At 45.7% G+C, this 17,658-nt stretch overlaps 1 protein-coding gene across 6 annotated transcripts in view; it reads left to right on the forward strand.

Annotated features, from left to right (window-relative positions):
• The first annotated feature begins 4,185 nt into the window (after positions 1-4,185).
• The window catches only part of fam135a (family with sequence similarity 135 member A), a 305,872-nt gene continuing 292,399 nt past the window's right edge, over positions 4,186-17,658 (forward strand). For 2 of the 6 annotated variants that reach the window (XR_015079491.1, XR_015079490.1), the window contains exon 1: positions 4,186-4,286. The gene's annotated coding sequence lies outside the window, so the exon portion shown is untranslated. Of the gene's footprint in view, positions 4,287-4,311; positions 4,432-4,482; positions 4,755-17,658 lie in introns of those variants that run through there. The other 4 variants (XM_085996568.1, XM_085996572.1, XM_085996570.1 and 1 more) reach the window with 3 other exon arrangements.

The following is a 17,658-nucleotide window of genomic DNA, read 5'->3' on the forward strand; positions in this document are numbered from 1 at the left end:
TGGGGACCACTAACACAACAAGATTTTGCAAAATGGGACAAACACCCAATTGAGATCCTACATGCGGAATTCTGTAAAAGTATCCTCCGGACTCAAAGGAAAACAGTAAACAACGCATGCAGGGCGGAACTAGGCCAATACCCATTAATAATCACTATCCAAAAAAGAGCCACCAAATTTTGGAATCACCTACAAATGAGCAACCCCCAATGCTATCACTACGACGCCCTGAAATGCCAAGAGCTGACCATAAAGAAGAATACCCTCAGTCAACTAGTCCTGGGACTCAATAAAGTAACTAATAACAATACTAACAATAACCAGTCCCAGGACAGTGACAGGGTAACACAAAGAATTCGACCCAACACAATCGTCGCTAAGCAAAAGGAAAAATATCTGTCATATTGGGCAGAAACAACAAAAACCCAAAGCAAACTCAATTGCTACTTGGCCCTAAACAGACAATACAACATAGCTGATTACCTGACCATGGTAAAGGATAACAAACTGAGAAGAACCTTGACAAGGTACAGACTTAGCGAACATAGCCTAGCGATCGAAAAAGGCAGACACAGGCAGACCAGGCTGCCAAGAGAAGACAGGATATGCTCTCACTGCAGTCAGGGAGTAGTTGAGACAGAGATGCACTTCCTCACAGCCTGTGGAAAATATCAGGGCATCAGAGAGAATTTCTACCAAAAATTCTCACAAATATGCCCTGAATTCAGAAATCTGACTGACAACCAAAAACTCCCATTCCTACTGGGGGAGGAGAGAAGCTGTGTAGCACTGGCGGCACACTATGTTGCAGCTTGCCATGAACAGAGGGACAACCAGTAAACTAAGACAAGAATATATATAAACAAGGCGAATGTATATTTATAAACTCAGGGATATACCTGTTTATACACTGTATGAATGGAACCGCGTTTATGTGTTCAACCATAAATGTATTTTGATGCTTTGGCAACATAAGATGTACCTTATCATGCCAATAAAGCGATTTGTATTGTATTGTATTGTATTGCTAGCAAGGAAAAGCACATCGGTCATTTGCGTACTCTTTTTACACGCCTTAGCCAGCATGGATTAATCATCAACCCGGCCAAGTGCCAGTTTGGCCTGCAAAGCATCGATTTTTTGGGACACCGCATCACCTCGGATGGCGCCGTCCCCCTGGCGACGAAGGTGGAGGCTGTTACTTCTTTCCCGTGCCCGCAGACCATCAGTGCCCTCCAAGAGTTCCTTGGGCTGGTGAATTTCTACCACCGATTCATCCCCAAGGCGGCTCTGCTTATGCAGCCTTTGTACGAGGCCCTCAAGGGCAAGTCCGGCAAAGACCCAATCGGCTGGACGGCTGAGATGGACCAGGCATTCGGGAACACCAAGAGCGCCTTGGCTGCTGCAACCATATTGGCACACCCTCTTCCAGGCACCACCATCGCCCTTACTACAGACGCGTCCGACTACGCCATAGGTGCAGTACAGGAGCAATGGGTCAATGGCACGTGGCAACCGCTGGCGTTTTTCAGCCGGCAGCTGAGAAAAAATGAAAGAAAATACAGCACCTTCGATCGGGAGTTGCTGGCCCTTTTTCTGGCCATCCGCCATTGCAGGTTTTTGTTAGAAGGACGTCCCTTCACGGCTTTTGTCGACCACAAGCCGCTGACTTTCGCCATGTCAAAGACCACCGAACCGTGGTCAGCTCGTCAGCAACGTCACCTGACGTTCATTTCGGAATTCACTACGGACATTCAACATGTAGCTGGTAAAGACAACCTGGTGGCAGATTGCCTCTCCCGCGCGACGGTCCATGCGGTCCATCTTGGAATTGACTACGCTCGCATGGCTGAGGATCAGATTTCGGACCCAGAGGTCCAATCATACAGAACCGTCCCATCGAGTTTCCAACCGGCCGACGTCAGCTTCCAGGCCGCGCGCACCATGCTCCTTTGCGATGTCTCCATGGGCGTTCCCCGACCTATTGTGCCAGCCGCGTGGCGCCGGAAGGTTTTCGACGCAATACACGGATTGTCGCACCCTGGTATGCGGGCTTCACAGCGTTTAATGTCGACGAAATTCGTCTGGAAGGGTATACACCTGGATGTCTGGGACTGGGCCAACACCTGCGTGGTCTGCCAGAAGGCCAAGGTCCAGTGCATGTCAAAGCACCAGTGGCTCCGTTCGTTGTTCTGGAGCGTCGTTTCGACCACGTACATGTGGACCTTGTGGGACCACTACCACCTTCCCGTGGTTTTACTCATCTCCTCACCGTGGTGGACCACACCACCAGGTGGCCAGAGGCAAATCCTTTGGTTTCCACCACTTCGGCGGACGTCGCTAGAGCCTTCATCTCCTGTTGGGTGGCTCGTTTCGGGGTGCCGGCAGACATCTCCTCCGATCGTGGGCCACAATTTACCTCGGAGCTTTGGAAAGCTGTAGCTCAGGGGCTCGGCGCCAAACTTCATCGCACCACCGCCTATCATCCACAGGTGAATGGCCTGGTGAGCGATTCCACAGGTCGCTTAAAGCCTCCTTACGGGCCAGTCTTCAAGGTGCGGGATGGGTGGACAGGCTCCCTTGGGTCCTGTTGGGTCTTCGCACGGCGCCCAAGGACGACCTGCAATCTTCTTCAGCAGAGCTTGATTACGGCCAGCCACTCCGAGTTCCTGGTGATTTCCTCCCTTCTCCCACGGAGCCATGGTCCGCCTCCCAGCAGCTCGTCAGCCACCAGGAAGCGGCCAAGTGTTTCGTCCCGGTGCCTACATCTAACCACAGCCTACAGAGCTCCCACGTGCCGGTTGAGCTGAAGAGCGCCGAGTACATCTTCATCCGTCATGACGCTCACCGGGACCCGCTCAAGCCTCCTTACACTGGTCCCTTCCATGTCATCAAACCAGGAGACAAGTCCTTTGCGGTCGACGTCGGAGGGAAGCCGGATCACATTTCGGTGGACCGCTTGAAGCCGGCTCATCTAGACTTGGATAGCCCAGTCGTCATCGCTCAGCCACCGAAACGTGGCTGTCCGCCCGCAGCCGCCGTGCCGGTTCAACCACAGCCGCCGTGCCGGTTCAACCACAGCCGCCCGCCAGTTCGACTACACCCGCCGCACCAGCTCAGCCACAGTCGCCTGCCAGCTCGACCACCGGTCATCAACTTCCTCTGCCAGGTTATCGAAGTCGATCAGACAGACTTGTCAGATCTCCTCATCTCACTTTTTCTGTTAAAGACAATTCTAGGGGGGGCGCATGTGGCGGAGCCACCAAAGGACTCAGAGCGGTTGTACATAATTCCTTTAACAGCAATGTAGTTACAGCCTGTGTCTGCACCTTTAATTACACTGTTTAACTGTAATATGTCTAGTTACCTTTACAGCGCGGTTTCAACGTGATGACGTCATGCCGTTCGTCACGTGATCCCCCAATGGCGGGAAGAACGTGATGATGTCATGACGTCAACCTTCGGACCAGAGGAGCAGTCCTTGTGGAGCCTTCAAAGAGAGCAGACCTGTATTCGATGTATTCCAGCAGTTTCTAGTTAAAACCTGTTTTGTTCCATTAAAGTTTGTTGTTTTGATTGCCTGAGTCGAACTCAGTCTTTTTGTTATATTACCCCCAAACCCATGAGCCCTAATCTTGTGCAATAACCTTTTATGTGGCACCTTATTGAATGCCTTTTGGAAATCCAAATATACTACATCCACTGGTTCCCCTTTATCCACTAAGGAGCGTCTTAAAGGAGGAAAGAGGTAGAGAGGTGGAGAAGTTTAGGGAGGGAATTCCAGAGCGTAGGCAGCTTAAGGCACGGCCGCCAATGGTGAAGCGATTAAAATTGGGGGGGGGGTGCATGAGGCCAGAATTGGAGGAGCGCAGGTATCTCGGGGAGAGTTGTAGGGCTGGAGGAGGTTACAGAGATAGGGAGGGGCAAGGTGACACGCATAACTACATATTTGCTGCAGCTCTATGTAAAACAAATAAAATAATTGCAAAAGTCTAATAATAACAGCAGGGGAAGGGGATATTGTCCTAAAATAGAGCCGAGCTATTGCTCGCTGTGGGTTGGGTGGAATTCCGCGCTCGTCTCTGCCGCCACCGCGCATGCGCACCAAGCCCGGGGGCCGCGGTCTTCTCCCTGTCGTTGGCTGACAGTCGCGGTTTTATTCCCTGTTAGTCCCCCCCACCCACCCCCGTCTTTGCTTCTGCAGCTTTTTTTTTGTTTCGTTGTTGTTGCAGCACGGAGGGAAAGAGAGATCGAACCGCCCGCCCTGCCTGCGGTGACCAGGCCCTGTAAGCGTTCCTTTTAAATCCCCGATCCCCATATCGCGGCCTAGGCGGCGGCTCTTGCTGCCTTCGTGCTGGCTGTGGGGATAGTGACGGCGGCTCCAGAGCGGAGCGGAGGCGGGGGAGCGGCAGCTTCGGCCCGAACGCGAAGGTGGCGGTTAGACTTTGAACTTGGCTTTGAACTGACGGGGACGCTCCATTTGCAGCGACGGTTGTGCGCGTGTTTCGGAGTCTGTCTGTCTGTGAGGGGAGGACGGGGCCCCGAGCCCGGCTCCAGTTCCAACTCCCCCCGCACTCACACAGCAACTCTCTCTCCCCGGCACCCACCCGCCTTTAAAGTTGGAAGGGGCGAAATTTCACCTCCCCAGCAGCTGGGAGCGTTGTGCCATTTCGTTCTCTTTCTTTAAACCGCTGTGTGTCTGTTTATTTTGGATGGGCAGTCGGAACTTATAGTTAAACACTGGTGGGTTCCAGGTGAGAATACGGCTCACAGAACTGCCCTGTTTTCCCGTCTTACTGGTTCCAGCTGTTGTGACTTGTTTTCTGTGTGTCTCTCGCGCTCCCTCTCTCTAACATATATTCTCTGTGTATTTTTTCTCATTCTATATCTATACATGTATGTATAATATTTTTCTCTATCTCTATTATATTCTCTCTAGATCTATACATATGTATCATTTTTCGTGTGTGTATAAATATATGTTTATCTCCTGAGACATCTATTTATATATTTACTATTCTCCATGGAGCAGAGAAGGTTAAGGTGAGATTTGACAGAGGTGTTCAGAATCATGAAGGGTTTTGATAGAGTAAGTAAGGAGAAACTGTTTCCAGTGATGGACTGTTTCGGTAACCAGAGGACACAGATTTAAGGTGATTGGCAAAAGAGCCAGAAGCAACGTGAGGAAACATTTTTTTACACAGCGAGTTGTTGTGATCTGGAATGCATTGCCTGAAAAGGTGGTGGAAGCAGATGCAGCAACAACTTGTATTTATATAGCGCCTTTAACATAGTAAACTGTCCCAAGGTTCTTCACAGGAGTATTATAAGACAAAAATTTGACACTGAGCCACTTAAGAAGAAATTAGGGCAGATGATCAAAAACTTAGTCAAAGAGGTAGGTTTTATGGAGTGTCTTAAAGGAGGAAAGAGAGGTAGAGAGTAGAGAGGCGGAAAGGTTTATGGAGTGAGTTCCAGAGCTTATGGACGCAGCTGAAGATTCAACAGTAACATTCAAAAGGGAATTGGATAAATACTTGAAGGGTAAAAATTTGCAGGGCTTTGGGGAAAGAGCAGGGGAGTGGGGCTAATTGGATAGCTCTACCAAAGAGCAGGCACAGGCATGATAGGCCGAATGGCCTCCTTTAGTGCTATGATTATAATTTCTCTCTCGGTATCTCTATTTATTTCTCTCTTTCTATCTCCCTATACATCTGTTTATTTCTATCTCATCTTTCTGTCTAATCTTCCTTTCCATGCGGTGTGTGGGAGGATACAGTCAAATGTAAATTCCATTCTCAGATGCTGTTTAAACAGTGTCGCCCTTGTTCATTTTTTTTGTGAGGGAGGGAGGTGGGAAATCGTTTTTCAATAATTAAATCAATGCAGTAATCCAGGAAAGTTTTTTTTATTTTGAAATAAAACTTATTTCACAAGTTGGGGCAATGTCACAGATAAGGGCAGGTGGGGGAGGAGGTCGTCTTGTAGATGCTGAGCCATGCATGTCGTCCACCTTAATTAGGGTCTTATTTTTATTGACTTTAGCAAATTTAATGCACTTTCTAGTCTTATGATGTATTACCTGATGGGTAGCTGTAGTAAAGATCTTAGTTTTGTCTGTTTAGTTAGGAAATGTTTTTCATGCTTATTGCTGCTGTTGTACTGTAGGTACTGGTGTGTTTCTTGCTCTGTGCAACCAGCATAATGCAGATAGCTTCACTGTGGCTGAACTCCAGTGCTATGTGCATGCGTGGTAACGTGAAAAATCTCACTCCAGATCTTCCTGGTATCTAGTTATAGCAAATCTGGCAATTTGGGGTTGCTGCCAGGTATGAGGCTTGTGCTTTGGGAACTGACATTGTAAATGCCTATCTAAGGCCAGTGTTCAAGCAATTTCACTGTTCTCGGAAGTCTGATCGCTGAGTTGTATTGCCACTTTCAAGTTGAAGTGCATCTGAAACTGCTTAGCATTAATACAGGAAGGATAGTATAACTACACTATTAGCGCTCAATATATTGTGGCTTGGATACCTTTTTGTTGGCCTGATATTTAATTGTGAATTAATAAAACTGCATTGTGTATTATACTGTCAGACTTCTTGTACTAAAGTCCGATTAAAACTGGAATTTTTTTTGTAGGGCCGGGGATCCAGGACTTAAGCATGCAAAAAAATATTTTGTGCATTTATGCCCTGGAACCCTTTCCATGCAAATGTGTTGACTCTCAATCTGCACTTCACTTCTAATCACCAATGTGTGCACAGAGTCAGAGTTCTGCCTTTTGCTGACCACCTGAATGTGAAGGAAGTTACCAGCTAGTCTTGCAGTCCAAAATGCACTCTGCTTCTAAGGGGAGTGCACCAGTGAGCGGTGTGTCTGTTTACTGAAAGATCAGCTAGCTGGTAACCACCTCCATGCTTATGGCCAAGGAAAGGCAATACTTCACGTGCTGTTGATGAAAATTAATGGCCATGATTTTAATCCCCCGTTGGGTGGGAGAGGTGTTAAAATATTGGGATCGAGAGCCTGCTTAAAATTTAACAAACACAAATCAGCCCATCGACGAGACACCTGCAAAAGGCAGGCAATGGCCTAATTAACATTGAAAAGTTGCAGCCCGATTACATCATCGGCGGTGTGACTTACAATTAACAGTAAGTGAAGGGGAGGCCCGTGCCGTGGGATTCCTGGCAGTAGATCCGAGGAGGGAGGTGCAGACTGGCCAAGGTATATGCTAAAGATCTGCTCCTTTTAGTACTCCTTGTGGGCAGGAGGAGCAGGAGTGCTCCTCTCTTTTCCCCCCCCCCCCCCCCCCCCCCCCAGACCTCACAAGGAAGCCTTTGCGCCCCCCCCCAGCTCCCATGGCGACCCTGATCACAGACCTGATGTCCCCATGTCCCCCGCACCCACTCCGCCTATATCTGGGCCAAAGCTTGGGAAACAGTTTCAAATTGGGAAAAGTAATTAACATAGATAGTTGTGCCTATTGGATAGCATTGTGTTGAGGGGGCTGGGACAGTTTAACATTGGCACCATCATGTGAACTTCTCATTTTCTGTGCATTTTGTGCTTGAGGCAAGTGCTGGCTATTTTTTCTGTCTCTGAATCAATCTCTGGTTAGCTGCTTCTTCTACTTGGCCACAGTCTTAGAATAGCACCCGTGTGACACTTTTCCATTGCTCACGCTAGGCTTCTCTAAGTGAAGTGCCCTTGTATGATTTAAAAAATTGGAGTGAAACTCGTTTTCAAGTAGCACCCTTGCATCCAGCAAAAAAGACTTTCAGTACTTCAGTGTGGGCTGGGCTTGCTCCCAAAAGTGAAAATACAGTGCCTAACCCACCACAACATCCAGTTCCCCAGCTTCTGAAAGCATTTAGCACATACTTTTCCAAACTGTCAATAATGAACACCTGTATTTAATGCATTTTATTTGCATAATGTTAGTAGGCAGTGTATTTTGGGGTAATAAAAGCCTTGGGAGAGGAAAAAGGGAAAATGGAAATACTTTTACTTCAAATGCAGCTTTGCACTAATTTTAATCTGCTCAAAATACCAGAAGGGATATTGTGGGGATAACATGGATACCCTTGCTAAAATGCTTAGTGATTCAGTGGTAGGCAAATTTTTTGAGTAACAAGATTAAGAAAATATTTTGTTCTTAACTTGCATGTAAATTTACCGAAAGAGAATATTATACCGGGGTGTAGTAGTTTCCCCTCTCTGTCTCACGTTAGTGTATCAAGCAGTTACGTTCTTTGTGCATATATAGATTGTTATATGGTTTCTTCTATTGCATTATGTTAATACTTTTTTACATTAACTTGCTATTTAAAAGAAAAGTCTACAAGTAGTACTGTTTATTCAGAGTTCTCCTTTTTTAAAAACTAAATTTAATGCATGTTTATCTGTACGACTATCTGGAGTTTAGAAGTATGAGAGGTGATCTCATTGAAACATATAAGAGTCTGAGGGGGATTGACAGGGTAGATGCTGAGAGGTTGTTTCCCCTGGCTGGAGAATCTAGAATTAGGGAGCATAGTCTCAGGATAAGGGATCGGCCATTTAAGACTGAGTTGAGGAGGAATTTCTTCACCTCAGAGGGTTGTGAATCTTTGGAATTCTCTACCCGAAAGGGCTGTGGATGCTGAATCATTGAGTGTATTCGAGGCTGAGTAAGATCGATAGATGGATTGATTTTTGGATTCATGGGGAATCAAGGGATATGGAGATTGGGCAGGAAAGTGGAGTTGAGGTCGAAGATCAGCCATGATCTTATTGAATGGCAGAGCTGTCTCGGGGCTATATGGCCTATTCCTGTTCCTAATTCATATGGCGATCAGGGGACTCTTGTGGGTTCTGTTGTTGAAGCTGAATGAAGAAGTGTATCTACTAGTTGAGTAGATGTGGGTTGGATTTCTCGTTGGTCCTATTACCATTGAGTATCTAGTTTTTTGCAATGGAAGTAACATCAAATATTCGTGTTGATGGCAATTTCCTGACTTCAATTGATTTGTCTGAGGGAAGTGTAAACGGGAGTGAGATGCTTCCCTGAGGGAAGTGGAATGCAAGCCAGCTTGTACTGTTGATGTGTGTTCTATAGTTTGACTTCTGAGCAAATTGAGTCGAGAGAACTCGCCATACTGTCAAAGTTGCAATATAACTAGGCTGATTTATTTTGTTTACCTTTTTTCAGTAAAATATACTTAGAAATTCTATTAGCGGTAGATTCAGTAGTGTCGAATTTTTGCTAAGATCTAGTTCTTGCAGCTATTCCTTTTATGATGGTTTTTATTTAAAATATTTGGTTGCTGTCGATACTTTTCAAATTTTAACAATTCTAAAGTGAAGGATTAAAGTTGTTTACTGAGCAGTAATCCGTCCGTGTTCGTGGTAATGAGGACCAATGAAGATCTATTTTCTTTCTAATAGACTTTACACATTCCAAAGTTCCAGTGGTTTACAGATTGTGTAAATGTGGCTATTGTTCAACTGGTTCCTATTGCTGTGGTAGGAGACAATTATTGATGCAATATGTAAACCTTTACTGTATTCTTTACCAACTGAAATACATTTTAATAACTACACTAAGCTTGCGTTTCTTTAAGTGACTAATTTCATAGACTTTTAAACCAAATTCGTGGGAATAGCAGCTGAACAATTAGTTTTTAGCAGTTGTTTTCTGAAGACTAAAGATACATTCAGTTGTCTGACTGAGTCACTATGGAAAAGAAGAACTTGCTAGCTGCAGCGATTAATTCTTAGAGCCAAAATAATCTACTGTTGCAGTCAAAAAACATCATAAACATAATTTTTTTGATGCAGTTTAAGCTTGTTTCCTAGAATTCCTTATCCAGAAGGCATGGAAGGAATAGGAAGCAGGTATAGGATTAGAAATTTAGCCAATTAAATACATATTGCAATATATGTGGTGGATTTTGAACAGAAGCTAAATTTAGCTGTCTAACAGATATTTTACAGGAACAGTTATTCCTGAGATAACAGGTCTTTCAGGTTCCTTTTACTTTCGGATTCTGTGGCTATGAGCTCCTAACCAAGAATTTCCCATTTTGGGAAAGCGTATCCCAAAATTTATGGATTGTCTGAAAGGTTACATGTGAATAATCAAGGGGATACAAGGGGAGCTACAAATCATCTGTTATTAATAGCTTCCATTTCTTTTAGTGTTTTGTATGTACTTTCTAACCTATCCTTTTATTTAAAAAAAAAAAAAAAATTCATATTTAGTTTGAGACAATTATTTAATTTAAGTGGGAGTAATGGATAGAGTCCTATTATGGTTAAGACTACAGATTTGTGTGATAAAAACTGAATTTAACTTAATTCAGGCACTATGAACTGTTGCATCTAATTATAAACATATTGAATGTGATTGCCAAAATATTAGTAAAAATATTGGAATCCCATGTAATAAAAAAAAAAGCTGATTTATCAGTCGCTGAGTCAATGGCTTTTTCACTTTTTTCTAGAACTTGTTAGCTTGTGAACTATATAATGTCCCAAACATAGTTTTAAGGTATCTAAAGTTTAAATCTCAAAGGCTGCTACCATATTGCATTTTTATTGAACATGATCTGAAACCTCCTTTAGTTGACAGAATGTGTCCTGCTTTGCATCTCCATATTGACAGTGCTCTGGTAATTTGATTCTAAGCACATCTTGTGCTCTTCAGTAAGTTTGTGCTTCACCCATATCTTGCAAGTGACAGTTTATTCCTGTTATCTTGTCAGTGGTGAATGTGGACAGGGTCAGATATTGTTTAGAACTACTAAAGGAGTTAGCTGGTGTCAGAACTACTAAGTGAACAAATCATGAGTGAGTTGTGATGGTTGAATATTTAAATATTTTACATGCTTTGGCATTTAATTTGGATAGTGTGGCAGCAGCAATAATGTTTTGTGATGATTGTAGATACATTTTAGACCCAGTTAAACTGGCTCTGATATCTATAACATCAGTTGTGATGAAACACAAAATCTTAAGAGTAGTTCAGGAAAGACTCGTGTAAATATCTTGAAGCATCTAAAGTCAAAAGCTAAATTTTTTGAAGTTTTGCTCTTGAATTATTTTGTTACTTAATTCAGTGGCTGTCCAGGATAAGTGTGTCTATTTCAATAATTCCTATCCCCATATAGATGTCTCAAAGTGCTTTATTTTTGAGAAGGAAGACAGTGAACACTGAACAGAAAGCAAATAGGGAAATGGAAAAGCTTGGGTGCTGAATGTATAATTGAGAAGTATTTTGAGAACATTTCTGAAAGGTAGAGGTATTCAGAGCGCAGAGCCATAGTGACCGAAAGAGCAGCCACCATTGGAGTGGACAAAACTGCAAACCATGAATAGTCTGGTATCTTAGGAGCAGATGTGTGCAGGAATGAGTGCGAAGGGAGTATGGGATTTTGTGTGGTTGAGCAAGTGGGCTGCGACATTCTGAATGACTTGTTCCTTATGGAGAATTAGTGCAATTGAACCTCGAGATAAAAGGACGGAGTAGGTTTTCCTCAGTGGAGGGAGGACAACCACGGTTTTGTGGAGTTAGAAGAAAATGGCTTCAAAACAGCAATGCAGGGGATTGAGCAGTACAGAGTCTTGACTTTACTTAAGGTGGCAGCTAGATGAGGTGATGGAGTCGAGGTTCAAAAGATGTAGGTGCAAGTAGGAGATGAAGAGGATGGCTTTGACCTTAAGCTGGAAGAAATTTTGGCTCATCCAGGTTAATGTCAGATGAGCAATTGGAGAACGGAGGGAGGTGAAGCAGGATGATATCAGCACGTGGAAGCTGCCCCATACTTCTGGATGATATTGCTGAGGGGTTGCTCATAAATAATGAGGAGGGAGCCAAGGATGGAGATCTGGGATACACCAGTGATGACCATGTGGGCACAGGAGGAGAAGTTATTGAAGTTGATGTAATACTTTTGTTGCAACAGGTATGAACGGAACCAGGAGAGAGAAGTGCCACATATTTAGAGGTACTTGGCCATTATGTCTAGGCTTGTCCTTGCCTGCTTGGAGAATCCTGTAGTAGGAGGACTTGGATGCAGAAAGGGAAAGGCAACATTCCTTGAGGTTACCAGGCGAGTCATGTACCAGGTGCATTCAAGTCAGCGGTACTCTGAGTTGAGGGTGTAGAGGTGGGAGTTGTACCAGGAGAATGGTGGCATTGGAAGACCGTGAGTTACTTGGTGGGGACAAAGGCATCAAAGGCAGAGCTAACGGAACTGTCTTGAACATAGCTGTAGGTGCACTGTTATAAGGCAATAGTGTGGATGGTCTCGATTTTTAGATATTAATAACTGAGTTCCTCAATTTGTGTCAAAGATAAGGATAAGGTTGGAGAAGAGGATTTGGATATGTTCCTGCTCTTCAGGGTGGTCATTAAATTCTAAGTAAGCTCCGCCATGGAAAGAGAGCCACAATATAGCTTGAGGTGAACAGCCTGGTTGATTAGTCTCCATGCCCCTTTGGTCACCTGCCCTAATTTCTCTTTATGTGGCTTGGTGTCATTTTTTTTTGTCTTTTAATACACCTGTGAAGTGCCTTGGGACGTTTTACTATGTTAAAGGCACGATATAAATGCAAGTTGTTGTTATGTGCATTAGAGTTCTCCTTAACCACAACTCGGTCTTCGACACGAGTGTCCTCAACTCCATCCCACAGCATGCTACCCGCCACCATCTCGGCACAACCCCAGCCCGGCATGAGGTTGAAAAGGCCATCCGACAACTGAAGAACAACAAGGCCTCGAGCAGATGGAATCCCTGCCGAGGCACTAAAGCATGGCGGAGAAGCACTACTGGCGCGAATTCATGAACTCATTTTCTTATCTGGAAGGAGGAGAGCATGCCAGGGGATCTTGGAGACGCCGTAATCGTGACCATCTTCAAGAAAGGTGACAAGTCCGATTGCGGTAATTACAGAGGAGTTTCCCAGCTATCTGCCACAGGGAAAGTAATTGCAAGAATCCTCCTCAATCACCACCTCCCAGTGGCCGAAGAGCTCCTTCCAGAGTCGCAATGCAGATTCCGCCCACTAAGGGGCACAATGGACATGATCTTCACCGCACGTCAATTACAAGAGAAATGCAGGGAACAGCACCAACCACTGTACATGGCCGCCTTTGATCTCACAAAGGCCTTCGACACTCAACCGTGAGGGATTGTGGAGTGTCCTCTTCAAATTCGGCTGCCCTCAAAAGTTTGCCACCATCCTCCGCCTGCTTCACGATGGCATACAAGCAGTGATCCTGACCAACGGTTCCACCACAGACCCAATTCACGTACGAACCGGGGTCAAGCAAGGCTGTGTCACTGCACCAACGCTCTTCTCAATCTTCCTTGCTGCAATGCTCCATCTCGCCCTCAGTAAGCTCCCCACTGGAGTGGAGCTAATTTACAGAACAAACAGGAAACTTCAACCTCCGTCGCCTCCAGTCCAGATCCAAGGTCGTCCCATCCTTTGTCGTCGAATTACAGTATGCAGACGATGCTTGCGTCTGCACTCACTCGAAGGTCGAACTCCAAACCATCGTAAACACCTTCACCGAAGCATACGAGAGCATGGGCCTTACACTAAACATCCGTAAGACAAAGGTCCTCTACCAACCTGCTCCCGCCACAGTGCTGCCCCCCGATTATCAAAATCCACGACAAGGCCTTGGACAACGTGGACCACTTTCCGTACCTCGGGAGCCTACTGTCAACAAGGGCAGACGTCGATGACGAAGTCCAACACCGCCTTCAGTGTGCTAGTGCAGCCTTCGGTCGCCTGAGGAAGAGAGTGTTTGAAGGCCAGGACCTCAAACCCGGCACTAAGCTCATGGTCTACAGGGCAGCAGTGATACCTGCCCTGCTGTATGCCTCAGAGACATGGATCATGTACAGCAGGCACCTCAAAGCACTGGAGAGGTACCACCAACGCTGCCTCCGCAAGATCCTGCAAATCCATTGGCAGGATAGGCGCACCAACGTCCGTGTTCTTGCTCAGGCCAACATCCCCAGCATCGAAGCTTTGACCATGCTCGATCAGTTCCGATGGACGGGTCACATTGTCCGCATGCCCGATACTTGACTCCCAAAACAAGCGCTCTACTCTGAGCTCCGGCACAGCAAGAGAGCCCCAGGTGGGCAGAGGAAACGCTTCAAGGACACCCTCAAAGCCTCCTTGAAAAAGTGTAACATCCCCACCGACACCTGGGAATTCCTGGCCCAAGACTGCACAAAGTGGAGGAGAAGCATCCGGGAAGGCACCGAACACCTCGAGTCTCTTCGCCGGGAGCAAGCGGAAGCCAAGCGCAGGCAGCGCAAGGAGCGCATGTCAACCTAAGCACCCCACCCACCCGCCCCTTCAACCACCGTCTGCCCCACCTGTGACAGAGACTGTAGGTCCCGCATTGGACTCATCAGTCACCTGCGAACTCATTTTTAATGTGGAAGCAAGTCATCCTCGGTTCCGAGGGACTGCCTAAGAAGAAGAGTTCAAGGTCCATTAGTTGCAGCAGGTAGCTATTACACCAATGGCATTGTGGGGTGTGAAATGATGGTCAGGATCTGCGGGAGCAAAACGGCCTTTAAGGTCGAAATGAACAGTTGTGGAGCAGATCAATGGAGATGTCTATCATTTCAATTGACAAGCCAGAGGAGTAGTTTGGAGTTTGAGAGGGTGCTTGGGAGGGAGTAAGGGATGGTGTTTTTTTTCCTCTATGGACTAAAAGTGAGTATTTGGGGCAGGCAGGAAGGAAGGGGTTGTCTAGGAGAAGGGAGGTGAGATGGTTGGAGAGAATCTTGTCCGTGATGGGGACCTCGGCAGTGTGAAGCCCATCTATGATATTATGTGGTTGGCAATGAGGTAAAGGAAGGTGAACAACACAAGCAAATCAGGGGAAGCCAATGTGGGGCAGGGTGAGTCCAGGTGGAGGTTGAATTCCCAAAGTATGGGGAGTTGTTCAGTGCTGACACTTGAGGTCTGGCAAGAGGGATAAGCTTTTGGTGAAGAAGCTGCAGGAGGCGGGTGTTGGGGGTGGGGCGGGGGGGTGGGTGTAGAGGGGAGAAGACATAGTAGATCAGAATTTTGAAGGCGAGGTAGGATGTCTTTGTCCCCACCAAGTAACTCACGGTCTTCCAATTAAATTAAATAAAACAAGGTCATATAGGGATGGCAGTGCAGGTGGTGTGCCGCAACTGCAGCATGTGGGAGTTTGTGGAGAGCCTTGTGATCCCGGACAACCATGTTTGCGGTAAGTGCATGCATCTTGAGGAACTTCAGCTCGGAGTTTTTGATCTGGAATCTGAGCTGCAGACATTGCGGGGCATCAGGGATGGGGAGAGTTACGTGGACACTTTGATCCAGGAGGCAGTCACACCCCTTAGGTTAGGTAGTGGTACAAGTCTGGTTAGTGGTCAGGGACAGGAGGGTGTGACTGCAACTCAGGCAGGTAAGGGGACTCCAGGTGCAGTGCTGGAGATGCCTCCGCCTTTGCCCTTGTCCAACAGATATGAGGTTCTTGCTGCCTGTGTGGATGAGGGAAAAGCCTGCAGGATGGATGAGCAAGCTGACCATGGCACCATGGTGCACGAGGCCATTCAAGTGGGGGTAGTGAAGGGGAATGTAGTTGTGGTAGGGGATAGTATAGTCAGGGGGATAGATACTGTTCTCTGCAGCTGTGACCGAGAGTTTCGAAGGTTGTTTTGCCTGCCCGGTGCCAGGGTTAAAGACATCTCCTCGTGGCTGGTGAAGAACTTGGAGTGGGAGGGAGAGGATCCAGTTGTCGTGGTCCACATAGGAGCCAACGACATAGGCAGAACTAGGAATGAGGTTCTGCTGAGGGAGTTTGAGAAGCTTGGATCCAAATTAAAAAGCAGAACCTCCAAAGGTGGTAATCTCTGGATTGTTACCTGAACCACGCGCAAATTGGCATAGGGACAAACAGATTAGAGGTTTAAACGCGTGGCTCAAAGAGTGGTGTGGGAGGAAGGGGTTTCAGTTCATGGGGCACTGGCACCAGTACTGGGGAAAGAGAGAGCTGTTCCGTTGGGATGGGCTCCACTTAAACCGGGCTGGGACCAGTTTCCTGGCGAACCGAATAACTAGGGCAGTAGACAGGGCTTTAAACTAATGGTGGGGTGGGAGGATTCAGGAAAGAGTAAATTTAAAAGCAGCGAGATAAATGTCAAGGCTCTAGAGCAGAGTAGAGTTTTGGGTAAAAATAAGCAGAGTGTGTCAGGAAGGGACAGAGAGAGTAACAAAGGTAATAAGGCATCAGTGACTTAGGTGACATCAGGGAAAAATAAATAAGTCAAAGCTAAAGGCACTATATCTGAATGCACGAAGCATTCGCAACAAAATAGATGAAGTAATAACGCAGATAGAAATTAATAGGTTTCATCTAATAGCCATAACACAGATGTGGTTGTAAAGTGGTCACGGTTGGGAACTAAATATTCCAGGATACTTAAATTTTAGAAGAGATAGGCAAAATGGAAAAGGAGGAGGGGTAGTCCTGATAAAGTCAGAAGAGAGAAAGGATCTTGGCTCTGAAAATCAAGAAGTAGAATCAGTTTGGGTGGAGCTAAGAAACAGCAAGGGGCAGAAAATATTGGTGGGAGTTGTTTATAGGCCCCCAAACAGTAGTTGTAATGTAGGGCAGAGTATAAATCAGAAAATTAGAGGCGCATGTAACAAGGGTAATACAGTAATCATGGGGGACTTTAATCTACATATAGACTGGGCAAACCAAATTTGCAGTAATAGAGGACAAATTTATGGAATGTATGCAAGATAGTTTTCTCGATCAGTATGTTGAGGAACTGTGGTAAACCACTGTTTGTATTCCTGTTTGTCCTGTTTGTATTCCACTGTGTACATGCCTGGACATGCCTCGGCTGACTCCTCCCACAGGTCCTAGTATAAAGGTGACTGCTCCCCAGCCCTTGTATCCTGGACCGGTCGACCACTCGAGGCAGACCTCCATTCTGTTGTTAATAAAAGCCTTTGGTTACTCTTCTAACTCTCAGTCTTTTATGAGTAATTGATAGCGCATCAGGAACCAACTAGGGAACAGGCTATTTTAGATCTAGTATTGTGCAATGAGAAAGGGTTCATTAATAACCTTGTAGTAAAGTGGCCTTTATGGAAGAGTGACCATAATATGATAGAATTTTATATTGAGTTTGAAAGTGATTCAGTTAAATCCGAAACTAGGGTCTTAAATCTAAACAAAGCAAACTATGTAGGTATGAGGGGCGAGTTGGCTGAGGTAGATTGGGAAACTACATTAAAAGGTGGTGATGGTAGACAAGCAATGGCTAGCATTTAAAGAATTAATACATAATTTACAACAAATATACATTCCTTTAAGGCACAAAAACCCCATAGGAAAAGTGGTCCAACCGTGGCTAACAGAAGTTAAAGATAGTATTAGATCAAAGGAAGTGGCTTATAATGTTGCCAAAAAGAGTAGCAAGCCTGAGGATTGGGAGGATTTTGGAATTCAGCAAAGGAGGGCCAAGAAATTGATCAAGAAAGGGAAAATAGAATATAAGAGTAAACTAGCGAGAGACATAAAAACAGACTGTAAAAGCTTCTATAGGTATGTAAAAAGGAAAAGATTAGCGAAAGTAAACATGGGTCCCTTACAGGCTG

The sequence above is a fragment of the Somniosus microcephalus genome, chromosome 9 (genome assembly GCF_052327205.1).
Source record: "Somniosus microcephalus isolate GS21.2 chromosome 9, FLI_Smic_1.0, whole genome shotgun sequence".
In the NCBI taxonomy this organism is placed as follows: domain Eukaryota; kingdom Metazoa; phylum Chordata; class Chondrichthyes; order Squaliformes; family Somniosidae; genus Somniosus; species Somniosus microcephalus.